The following is a 13,039-nucleotide window of genomic DNA, read 5'->3' as shown; positions in this document are numbered from 1 at the left end:
TGTAAAAAAACAAAAAAAGATGCCTTCCATTTAAGTGGTTTAAATGCAGCGTAGAACTGATTTGAACCCAATCAAACACTGTATGGAACTGATTTTGCTGGTGGTGAGGGATCCAAAGAAAGATTCCCTTTTTTATGTGACTATACCTAGAAAATATTCTAGGTTTTGTTTAGTGGTTTTACATTCCTGACAAAGACTCAATTTTTCTTTTAAAAATTTTCTGCATTTTGAACAGAATCTTGAAATTGAGCAACAACCTATTTAAAAACCCAGGGTTTTCCCCCTTAAGGTCCTTCCTGCGGTCTACTTGAAACCCGCGACACCAGCTTAGTGCTCAGGAACAACTAAGGCAGCCTCAGTAGGACCCCTCGCCTAGGCCCGCCCCAACGGACCGACTTCCGGCCGAGCCTGGGCCCGCGTCCCGCCCCTCGAGCACGAGATTCGTCGGAATTTTCCCGCGAGGCCGCCGGGGTGCAGGGTCGCTGGCCAAGCCCCAGAGTGCACTGCGAATACGTGCGCGCGCGGCTCAGCTGCCGAACAGCCGCGGGAAAATTCTAAGAGTCAAAACAGAACACAAAAACCAATACGAGGCAAAGTCAAATTTTCAAGCCACAGAACCCGGGCGGTTGGCAGCCTTGCCGCCACTGCCCAAACTGCTGAAGTTGCTCTGGCGCGGACCACCGGTAAGAGAGAGGCCGCAGAGCGCGAGTGAAGGCGTCTGCCTCCCTCGGGGGTCTGGCCGACACGTCAGCTTGAGGGTGTGGGTTGGGGTAGGGGGGAAAGGCTCGCGAGAACGTCCGCTGCGCGCACCGCACCTAGGTGAGTGAGCAGGGCTTGGGCGGTGAGCGGGGCTGCGAAGTAGATAGAGGTTTGAGGTGGGGCCAACCCTGGGGGGCGGGGCCGCAGGCTAGGGGCGTGGTTAGAGGGCGGGGCAGGCTCAGGGGGTGGAGCCGACCGAGGGGTCGAGCGGAAGGGAGCCCTCCCCATAGCTGTGGGAACTGGGGATTGCTGTTTTGCTTCTTTCTGTTCAGTAAGCGGAGGCAGCTTAAAAGGACAGGAGCAAAGGTGACTTTCTTTGCCCTGGATCCTTGGGCGCTCTGAAAAGCTCGCCATTTAAAATTCATCACCCTTTAAAGCTGGCTGCCTGCTCGTCGCACCGCCCCCCGCCCCCAGAGTGCTGGGTGGTGGGGGCCCAATTAGAGGAGCCCGGGGCGGTTTGTTACCCTTCCTGCTTTCCCAGCTTTGCATCTTAGGAGGAGAGTTGGGTTCTGATGGGCGACAATTTCCCAGAAACTCACTTTTTTGGAATGGCAGGCCAAATAGCGTCCAAAGCCTTGGGGAGGTGGGTTTTTTTTTTTTTTTTTTTGCGGAGGGTTGGGGATGTTAGTTTAGCTTGCTTTTTCGGTAATTTTTTACGTGGACGCGTTTACAACATGAACCCTCTATGGTCATGTTGCATGGGCTGGAAGAGTCCGGAAAGGGAAAAAAGATTTGGAGTTTTAAAAACATAGGAAATTTGGGACCAGAATGTCAAGGAAAGGCTGAGGAATTTTCCAGCAAAGACCTATGTTGGAATGTTTGTCGTAATCTGAAATTGTTGGAAAGCTCTCGGGCTCCTGGTTTCATTCTAACCCTTTTCCCATTTAATGCATCATAACTGAGATGTGGTTGACTTTTTATCACATGAGTAGGGCACTTTTGGGCCACCAATATTCAGGTCTTTCCGGATGTCACTCACCTTTAGTGGTGTGCAGCTCAAAACATTTTTTCATTACTTCCCTCAGGAGGAGAGGAAAGATTGTTACAAATGGTAGAATTCATACCACGTGTTGGGATCACTTGTACAAAAACTTTGATAGAAAACATAATCATTGTGAGTTTATCCGTTAAAATGCTATTTCAATCTAATATACTGCACTAGATTCGTAGGGAAGTAAGCCCTCATATACGTTATTCATATGTGTACAAGAAAGGCCGCATCAGAAAAGAATTTGCTTTTCCTAGTTATATCAAAGCCCTCTTTCTGGCAGAGTAAAAGTTAGACCCTGCTTCTTTAAAAGTGAGTTAACTATACCTTGGTATATTATATATTTTAATTCACCCTTTTCATTATTTAGTCATGTACCTCTTGATTTCTTGAAAAACACTTACTAAGCAAACATGATTTTGGAAGGTCTGAGTTTTCTATACTGTAATAAAAAACATTAACTTGATTGATTAGCTGAATGTGAAAGATGTGGTGCTGCTTGTATGTGAAACTGTGTGTGTACATTTAAAAATAAATGGTACTTTTAACTAGTTCCATATTTCACCAAGTAGTTCCAGTAACAATTATACAAATTTTGCATTTATGAAAACCAGGTAAAGGTAGGCCATCCTGGCCAGTAAAAAGTTGGATTGGTTGTCCAGGCCACAGAGACAGCCTAGGAAACCTCACATCAGTGGCAGTTTCAGGTTGTTAGTGGTGGAGCCTCAAGTCAGCCTGGAAATCAGCATCAAATGTATTATTATTATTTTAAAATTGAAATATAGTCAATTTACAATATTGTGTTAGTTTCAAGTTACAGTGTTTTTGCGGATTATACTCCATTATAGGCATTACAAGATAATGGGAATAATTTCATGTACTATACAGTATAGTTGCTTATCTATTTTATATGTAGTAGTTTGTGTCTGTTAATCCCATACTCCTAGTTTGCCCCTCCCCCCTTTCCTTCTCTGCTTTGGTAACCACAAATTTGTTTTCTATATCTGTGAGTCTTTTTCTGTATCTGTGAGTCTTTTTCGGTATTATACCTTCATTTTTATTATTTTTTAGATTCCAAATATAAGTGATACAATACAGTATTTTTTTCCTCTGTCTCATTTATTTCACTAAGCATAATATCTTCCAGGTTCATCCATGTTGCTACAAATTTCATTATTTTTTATGGCTCACTTTGTGTGGATCACAATAAACTGTGGAAAATTCTGAAAGAGATGGGAATACCAGACCACCTGACCTGCCTCTTGAGAAACCTATATTCAGGTCAGGAAGCAACAGTTAGAACTGGACATGGAACAACAGACTGGTTCCAAATAGGAAAAGGAGTATGTCAAGGCTGTATATTGTCACCCTGATTATTTAACGTCTATGCAGAGTACATCATGAGAAACACTGGGCTGGATGAAGTACAAGCTGGAATCAAGATTGCTGGGAGAAATATCAATAACCTCAGGTATGCAGATGACACCACCTTTATGGCAGAAAGTGAAGAGGAACTAAAAAGCCTCTTGATGAAAGTGAAAGAGAAGAGTGAAAAAGTTGGCTTAAAGCTCAACATTCAGAAAACAAAGATCATGGCATCTGGTCCCATCAGTTCATGGCAAACAGATGGGGAAACAGTGGAAACAGTGTCAGACTTTATCTTTTTGGGCTCCAAAATCACTGCAGATGGTGACTGCAGCCATGAAATTAAAAGACGCTTACTCCTTAGAAGGAAAGTTATGACCAACCCAGATAGCATATTCAAAAGCAGAGACATTACTTTGCCAACAAAGGTCCGTCTAGTCAAGGCTGTGGTTTTTTCTGTGGTCATGTATGGATGTGAGAGTTGGACTGTGAAGAAGGCTGAGCGCTGAAGCATTGATGCTTTTGAACTGTGGTGTTGGAGAAGATTCTTGAGAGTCCCTTGGACTGCAAGGAGATCCAACCAGTCCATTCTAAAGGAGATCAGCCCTGGGAGTTCTTTGGAAGGAATGATGCTAAAGCTGAAACTCTAGTACTTTGGCCACCACATGCGAAGAGCTGACTCATTGGAAAAGACCCTGATGCTGGGAGGGATTGGGGGCAGGAGGAGAAGGGGACGACAGAGGATGAGATGGCTGGATGGCATCACCAACTCGATGCATATAAGTTTGAGTGAACTCTGGGAGTTGGTAATGGACAGGGAGGCCTGGTGTGCTGCGATTCATGTGGTCACAAAGAATCGGACACGACTGAGCGACTGAACTGAATATTACATTGTTTTTATATAATTCACATCTTAATCCAGTCATCTCTTGATTGGGTATTTGGGTTGTTTTTATATCTCAGCTATTATAAATAGTGCTGCTGTAAACATTGGGCTGGATGTACCTTTTCAAATTAGTGTTTTTGTTTTTTCCAGAAACATACACAGAGTGAATCATATGGTAGTTTTATTCTTAGTTTTTTAAGGAGCCTTCATACTGATTTTCATAGTGGTTGGCACCAGTTTATATTTCTACTAACAGTGAAGGAGGGTTCCCTTTTCTTCACATCCCTGACAACATTTGTTATATGTAGACTTTTTGATAATGGCCTTTCTGATAGGTATAAGGTGATATCTCTTGAGGTTTTGATTTGCATTTTTTATAATTAGTGAAGTTGAGCATCTTTTCATGTGCCTGTTAGTCATCTGTATGTCTTCTTTGGAAAGATGTTTATTCAGGTCTTCTGCCCATATTTCGATTGGGTTGTTTAGTTTTTGATGTTAAGTAGTATGAGCTCTGTACATTTACTTCTTGTCATTTGCATAATTTGCAAATATTTTCTCGCATTCTGTAAGTTGTGGTTTTGTTTTCTTGATGGTTTCCTTTGCTGTGCAACAATGTTAAAATTTAATTGGGCGCCATTTTGGAGAACAGAATGGCAAACCACTCCAGTATTCTTGCCTTCAGAACCCCATGAACAGTATGAAAAGGAATAAGATATGACACTGAAAGATGAATCCCTCCAGGTTGATTGAGTTCAGTTGGTCAGTTGTGTCCGACTCTTTGCAATTTCATGGATTGCAACATGCCAGGCTTCCCTACCCATGACCAACTCCTGGAGCTTGCTCAAATTCATGTCCATCAAGTCAGTGATGCTATCCAACCATCTCATCCTCTGTCATCCCCTTTTCCTCCTTCCTTCAATCTTTCCCAGCACCAGGATGTTTTCCAATGAGCCAGTTCTTCACATCAGATGGCCAAAGTATTGGATTTTCAGCATCAGCGTCAGTTCTCCCAATGAATATTCAGGACTGATTTCCTTCAGGATTGACTGCTTCGATCTCCTTGCAGTCCAAGGGACTCTCAAGAGTCTTTTCCAACACCACAGTTCAGAAGCATCAATTCTTCTGCGCTCAGCTTTCCTAATGGTCCAACTCATATCCATACATGACTACTGGAACAACTGTAGCTTTGACTGTACGGACCTTTGTTGGTAAAGTAATGTCTCTGCTTTTTAATACGTGACCTAGTTTTGTCATAGCTTTTCTTCCAAGGAAAAGCGTCTTTTAATTTCATGGCTACAGACACCATCTGCAGTGATTTTGGAGCCTAAGAAAATAAAGGCTGTCACTGTTCCATTGTTTTCTCACATATTTGCCATGAAATGATGAGACTGGATGCCATGATCTTTGTTTTTTGAATATTGAGTTTTCAGCCAGCTTTTTCTCTCTCCTCATTTGCTTTCATCAGGAGGCTCTTTAGTTCCTTTTGACTTTCTGCCATAAGGGTGGTATCATCTACATATCTGAGGTTGTTGATATTTCTCCCAGCATCTTGATTCCAGCTTGTACTTCATCCAGTCCAGCACTTTGCATGATGTGCTGTGCATATAAGTTAAGTAAGCAAGGTGACAGTATACAGCCTTGACATACTCCTTTCCCAATTTGGAACCAATCCATTGTTACATGTCCAGTTATAACTGTAGCTTCTTGACCTGCATACAGACTTCCCAAGAGGCAGGTAAGGTGGTCTGGTATTCCCATCTCTTTAAGAATTTTCTACAGTTTGTTGTGATCCACACAGTCAAAGGCTTTAGCATACTCAGTGAAGCGGAAGTAGATGCTTTTCTGGAATTCTCTTGCTTTTTCAATGATCCAGTTTATGTTGGCTATTTAATCTCTGGTTCCTCTGCCTTTTCTAAGTCCAGCTTGAACATCTGGAAGTTCTCAGTTCATGTACTGTTGAAGCCTGGCTTGGAGAATTTTGAGCATTACTTTGCTAGTGTGTGAGATGAATGCAATTGTGCAGTAGTTTAAACATTCTTTGGCATTGCCTTTCTTTGAGACTGGAATGGTAACTGACCTTTTCCAGTCCTGTGGCCACTGCTGAGTTTTCCAAATTTGTTGGCATATTGAGTGCAGCATTTTAACAGCATCATCTTTTAGAATTTGAAATAGCTCAACTGCAATTCCATCACCTCCACTAGCTTTGTTCATAGTGATGCTTCCTAAGGCTCACTTGACTTTGCACTCCAGGATGTCTGGCTCTAGGTGAGTGATCACACCATCATGATTATCTGGGTCATGAAGATTTTTTCTGTATAGTTCTTCTGTGTATTCTTGCCACCTCTTCTTAATACCTTCTTCTTCTGTTGGTCCATACTTTTTCAGTCCTTTAATGACACTCTAGGTTTATAGGTGTCCAATATGCTACTGGGGAGGAGTGGAGAGACAGCTCCAGAAAGAGAGCTGGATCAGAGTGGAAATGACACTCAGTTGTGGATGTGTCTGGTGGTAAAGGTAGTACTCTTGCCTGGAAAATCCCATGGATGGATGAGCCTGGTAGGCTGCAGTCCATGAGGTCGCTTAGAGTCGGACACGACTGAGTGATTTCACTTTGACTTTTCACTTTAATGCATTCGAGAAGGAAGTGGCAACCCCCTCCAGTATTCTTGCCTGGAGAATCCCAGGGACAGGGGAGCCTGGTGGGCTGCTGTCTGTGGGGTCGCGCAGAGTTGGACATGACTGAAGGGACTTAGCAGCAGCAGAGAACAATATTGCATAGGAACCTGGAATGTTAGGTCCATGAATCAGGGTAAATTGGATGTGGTCAAGCAGGAGATGGCAAGAGTGAAAATTGACATTTTAGAAATCTGTGAACTAAAATGGATGGGAACGGGCAAATTTAATTCAGATGGTCATTATATCTACTACTGTGGAAAATAGTCCCTTAGAAGAAATAGAGTAGCCCTCATAGTCAACAGAAGAGTCCGAAATGCAATACTTGGGTGCAGTCTTAAAAATGACAGAGCAATCTCAATTTGTTTCCAGAGCAAGCCATTCAGCATCACAGTAATCCAGGTCTATAGCTCAGCTACTAATGCTGAAGAAGCTGAAGTTGAATGGCTCTGTGAAGACTTAAAGACCTTCTAGAACTTACACCAGAAAAAAAAAAAAAAGGATGTTCTTTTCATCATAGAAGGTTGGAGTGCAAAAGTAGGAAGTCAAGAGATACCTGGAGTAACAGGCAGAATTGGCCTTGGAGTACAACATGAAGCAGGGGAAAGGGTAACAGAGTTTTGTCAAGAGAACACACTGATAGCAAAAACCCTTTTCCAGCAACACAAGAGATGACTCTACACATGGACATCACCAGGTGGTCAATATCGAAATCAGATTGATTATATTCTTTGCCTCCAAAGATAGAGAAGCTCTATACAGTCAGCAAAAAGTCGTGGAGCTGACTGGCTCAGATCGTGAGCTATTTATTCCAAAATTCAGGCTGAGATTAAGGAAGGTAGGGAAAACCATTAGGTCATTCAGGCATGACCTAAATCAAATCCCTTATGATTATACAGTGGAGGTAATAAATAGATTCAAGAGGTTAGTTCTGGTAGATGAGTGCCTGAAGAACTGTATTCAGAATGTTGTACAAGAGGCCGTGATGAAGACCATTGCAAAGAAAAGGAATGCAGGAAGGCAAAGTGGTTGTCTGAGGAGGCTTTACAAATAGCTGAGAAAATAAGAGAAGGAAAAAAGCAAAGGAGAAAGGGAAAGATATACCAAACTGAATCCAGAGTTCCAGAAAAGTGCAGCGAGAAATAAGAAAGCCTTCTTAATTGAACAATGCAAAGAATTAGAGGAAAACAGTAGAATAGGAAAGACTAGAGATCTCTTCAAGAAAATTGAAGATACCAAGGGAACATTTCATGCAAAGATGGGCATGAGAAGAGACGAAATGGCAAGGAGCTCACAGAAGCAAAAGAGATTAAGAAGAAGTCACAAGAATATACAGAAGAGATATACAAAAAAGGTCTTAATGACCTGGATAACCATGATGGTGTGTGGTTACTAACCTAGAGCCAGACATCCTGGAGTGTGATATCAAGTGGGCCTTAGGAAGCATTACTACCAATAAAGCTAGTGGAGGTGATGGAGGCCCATTTGTTTGTTTTTGCTTTTATTTATTTTTCCATAGAAGACTGACCGAAGAAAATACTGCTATATTTGTGTAAAAAACTGTTCTACCTCTGTTCTGTTTGGGGAGTTTTATGGTTTCAGGTTGTAAACATTTAGGTCTTTAAACCATTTTGAGTTTATTTTTGTATGTGATGTGAGGAAATAACCTAATCTCATTGTTTTACATATGGTTGTACAGTTTTCCTAACACCAGTTATTCAAGAGACTATCATTTCTCTATTATATATTCTTGCCTCCTTTGTCATAGAGTAATTGACCATTGGTGCATAGATTTGTTTGGGGCTCTGTATTCTGTTTCATTGATCTGTGTGTCTTTTTCTGACAATACCATGCTGTTTTGATTACTGTGGCTTTGCATTATAGTCTGAAGTCAGGGAGGGTTGTACCTCCAGCTTTACTGTTTTTTTTCTCAGGATGCTTTGGCAGTTCAGGGTTTTTTTTTGTGGTTCCATATAATTTTAGGATTATTTGTTTTCATTCTGTGAAAAATGTTAGGGGTATTTTGATAGGGATTACATTAAATCTGTAGATTGCTTTGGATAGTATGGGCACTTTAATAATTTTAATTCATGTAGTCCAAGCACATGAGTTAGCTTTCCATTTCTATTTTATTGCCCCTTTTCTTTTGAATCATTTCAGTTTCCTTCATCATTGCTTTATAATTTTCAGAGTATAAGTCTTTTACTTCCTTTGTAAGTTTATCCCTATGTTTATTTTTTGGGGTACAATTTTAAATACGTTTATTGTTTTACTTTTTCTGATGTTTCATTATTAGTGTAACAGATTATTAATACAATAGATTTCTACATATTAATCTTGTATCCTGTAGTCTTGCTGATTTCATTTATACTTATAGTTTTGGGTGGAAGCTCTAAGGTTCTCTATAGAGTATCATGTCATCTGCAAATAGTGACAGTTTTACTTCTTTCCTTCCAGTTTGGATACCTTTTATTTATTTTTCTTGTCTTATTGCTGTGTCTAGGACACAGCAATGGAAATGACAAGAGTGGGCATCTTTGTCTGGATTTTTAATTTAGCTGAAAGGGTTTCAGCTGAAACAGTTGAAAGTTTTAATTTCATTTAATAGTTGGGTCTTAATTATGTTGGCTGTGGATTTGTCATAAATGTCTCTTGTTATGTTGAGATATATTCCCACCATATCCAATTTTTATCATGAAGGAATGTTGAAATTTGTCAAATGATTTTTCTGCATCTGTTGAGATAATTGGACTTCCCCACTGGCACTGTGGTACTGTAAATAAGCATCAACAGTGGCTACTGCTGTCTTAGCAGGCCCACACCCTACAGACCCTCTTGTCGCCTCGGTGTCCCTAGATTGAATCTTTCCCCAGGTCCTGGCTACTCTAGAGCCAGGGCCAAGCTGTGACAGGGACAGAGAAGGGGCAGGGATTTTTCTCAGAGTGGACTGGGGAATGTGGCAAGGGAGCAGCCTCTAAGACAGACCTCCCTCCTCCCTGTCTAGTGGTGAGGCAATACCTATGCACCTCTTACTAGTGGAGCCTTGACTTCTTCAGTCTATCTGTCCTAGTAGCAGCCAAGGGGGCTTGTCTCATCCACATCGGTCCCCAGGACTTGGACACCCATTCTGTGGCTTGACCCACTCACTTTCACAGGATAAGTGTCTGCTTGTGTGATCTCCCTTCTCCTTTTAGTCCCCTCCCAGGGGCATAGGTCCAACTCATTACTCTTCTTTCTGTCCTGCCCGATTATGTGTGTATCTTTATTATAGCTTTGATTTTATAGTTCTTCTGCCAGTTTCCAGGTAGTTTTCCTTGAGAATTGTTCCACATATAGATGTGTTTTTGCTCTATTTATGGGGGAAGGTGACCTGCATGTCCTCTTATTCTGCCATCTTGATCCCCCCCACCCCAAAATGGATTTATTCAATTTTATTTTAGGCTGGGGTATGTACATTTTCTGTTTTTGTTCATAGATCTTGAAAGACTGATCTTTTAGTATGAAAGAAACATCTGTAAAAGAAGTGCATTGACTTTGCAGTGTTTTAGTAGAGAAGGAAAAACTTTAAAAGTTCATCAGAAAATAAAGTAGATAAAAAGGCAAATCTTGAGCATTGAAAATTTTCTACTAAATATCACACTTATTTTTTGGACTTTGTTTTTTAAGAACATGAAAAATACAGATCTCTATTTTTACATATCTTTATTTTACTTTGTTTGTAGCTGTAACAGGAAAAACGTTTACCTTAAAAAGATAGCCCAAACCCATGTAATAATGGTAGCAAGCCTATCACTACCCCATGAAACACATTAAAAAAAAGAGACATTTTTGGACTGATTTTTGAAGAGACTTTGCAGAGTTCCCTGGTCCATTCATTCTCTTAGGCTCTTCAATAAACTGTGCTGAGTGTGTAGAAAACATTTCCCTGTTAAGATAGGAACATCTATAATCTTCCTCTTACGTATCTCTAATAACAGGAAAGCAAAGTTCATATAAAAAATCACCTTTTGGAACTGTATCCTCTTTTCTAAATAATTAAGTGATTTTTAGTAAATTTAGAAGATTTTTGAGATTGTGCAGTGATCACAGCAATTCAGTTTTAGAAATTTTACATCACCTTAATAAGTTTGCCTCTGCAGGTTTTGTAGTCAGACCTGGTGCTGGCTTTTAGCCTCAGGAAACCATTGATTTGCTTTCTATCACTATCAATTAGCCTTTTATGGAGATGGATTTATGAAATAAGTGCCATCTTATGTCTGGCTTCATTTAGCATAATGGTTTTGAGATTCATCCATGCTGTAGCATGTATCCGTAGTTTGTTCCTGTTTATTGATAAATAACCATTGTATGATTATACTACATTTTCTTTATCCATTCATCAGTTGATGGACATCAGTTGTTTTTACTTTCTGGCTATTATGAATAATGCTGCTATGAGCATTCATGTACAAGTCTTTGTGTGGACATATGTTCTCATTTTTCTTGGATAAATACCCATAAGGAGATTACTGGGTTGTGTAGTAGGTTCACATTTTAATTTTTTAAGAAACAGCTAAACTGTTTTCCAATATGGCCATACCGTATCATGTTCCCAGAAGCATTGTGTGAGAGTTTCAATTTTTCCATATCTTGACTTGTTACTGTGTCTTTTTTCATAGCCATCTTAGTATGAAGTAGTATCTCATATTAGTTTTAATTTGCATCTCTCTATTGGCTAATGATGTTGAACAAATTTTCAAATACTTATATACTGTTCCTATGTTGTCTTTGAAATGTCTACTGAAATCTTTAGTCCATTTTTGGATTGGTTTGCCTTCTTATTGGGCTGTACACATTCTTTGTGTATTCTGGGTACAAGCCCAATGTATGTTTTATAAATTATTTCAGTAAATAATTTATTACCCAGTCTGTTGCTTTTTCATTTTCTCTGTGGTATCTTTTGAAATACAAGTTTTTATTTTGAGGAAGTCCAGTTTATCAGTTTTTTAAAAAAATAATGCTTTAGGTTCATGTTCAATTTCTACTAACTTTTGTGTATGGTATGCAGTATGGGTCCAAATTCATCTTTTTTGTGTGTATGGATATCCAGTTGTTTTAGCATTATTTGTTGAGGAAAAATAAAAAGATCCTTTTCCCATTTAATCGCCTTTGCACCTTTGTCAAAAATCAAGTGACCATAAATTATTTCTAGACTCTCATTTCTGTTTGAGTCATTGTTATGCCTCTTCTCATACCAGCACCACACTGTCTTGATTATATGGTATCTTTGTAGTTAGTTTTGAAATTGGGTAGTATAAGTCTTCTGATATTTTTTTCTTTTTCAAAATTGTTTTGGCTATGCTGGTTTCCTTAGATTTCCATATAAATTTTTGTATCATTTTGTCATTTTTTCCGAAAAAGCCTACTGTGATGGATTTTGATAGAAACTGCATATAATCTGTAGATTTGTTTGGGGGAGAATTGCTGTTGCCATCTTAACATGAACATGGACTGTCTTTCTGTTTTGTACGACATTTCATTTCTTTTAGCAATGTTTTGTAATTTTCAGTGCACAAGTCTTGCCCTTCTTTTGTTAACTTTATTTTGAAGTGTTTAACTTTTTTGTGCTATTGTGAGTAGAGTTTTTCAGATTTTGTTTTTGGATTGTTCATTGCCAATACGTAAAAATATAATTGATTTTTGTTTATTTATCTTGTGTCCTGCAACCTTACTTTACTATTATATTAAGCAGGGTTTTTTTGTGTGTGAATTCCTTAGAATTTTCTACATACAATATCATGTCATTTGCAAATATAGACAGTTTTTACTTATTGTATCTCAGTTCAGTTCAGTCGCTCAGTCGTGTCTGACTGCGACCCCATGGACTGCAGCATGCCAGGGTTCTTGGCCATCACCAACTCCCAGAGCTTGTCAAACTCATGTCCATCGAGTCAGTGACGCCATCCAGCCAACTCATCCTCTGTCATTCCCTTCTCCTCCTGCCTTCAGTCTTTCCCAGCATCAGGGTCTTTTCCAGTGAATCAGTTCTTCGCATCAGGTGGCCCAAGTATTGGAGCTTCAGCATCAGTTCTTTCAATTAATATTCAGGACTGATTTCTTTTAGGATTGACTAGATATATCTTTGTATCTAGATGCCTTAATTTTTTTTTTTTTTTTTTGCCTAGAACCTCTAATACATTGTGAACAGAAGTAAGGAGCATGGATCTTATTGACTTGTTCCTGATCTTAGGAGGTAAGCATTTAATCTTGTGTGCCCAATGCACAGTGAGGCCAAACAAAATTGAAAGGTCAGTGTTTGGAGCAGAGAAAGGTTTATTGCCGCACCGTGCAAGGGGACAGGTGGCTTATTTCTCCCCGCAACTCCCCAA

At 39.9% G+C, this 13,039-nt stretch overlaps 1 protein-coding gene across 21 annotated transcripts in view; it reads left to right on the top strand.

The window, feature by feature from the left end:
* Nucleotides 1-495: 495 nt before the first annotated feature.
* The window catches only part of FANCC (FA complementation group C), a 343,951-nt gene continuing 331,407 nt past the window's right edge, over nt 496-13,039 (top strand). For 16 of the 21 annotated variants that reach the window (XM_024995469.2, XM_024995458.2, XM_024995468.2 and 13 more), the window contains exons 1-2: nt 496-683; nt 12,836-12,903. The gene's annotated coding sequence lies outside the window, so the exon portion shown is untranslated. Of the gene's footprint in view, nt 684-968; nt 1,343-12,835; nt 12,904-13,039 lie in introns of those variants that run through there. The other 5 variants (XM_024995472.2, XM_059888957.1, XM_059888956.1 and 2 more) reach the window with 2 other exon arrangements.

Source organism: Bos taurus, chromosome 8 (assembly GCF_002263795.3).
Source record: "Bos taurus isolate L1 Dominette 01449 registration number 42190680 breed Hereford chromosome 8, ARS-UCD2.0, whole genome shotgun sequence".
NCBI lineage: Eukaryota > Metazoa > Chordata > Mammalia > Artiodactyla > Bovidae > Bos > Bos taurus.
The sequence above is the reverse complement of the archived record's forward strand: the minus strand, read 5'-3'. Positions and strand labels throughout refer to the sequence as shown.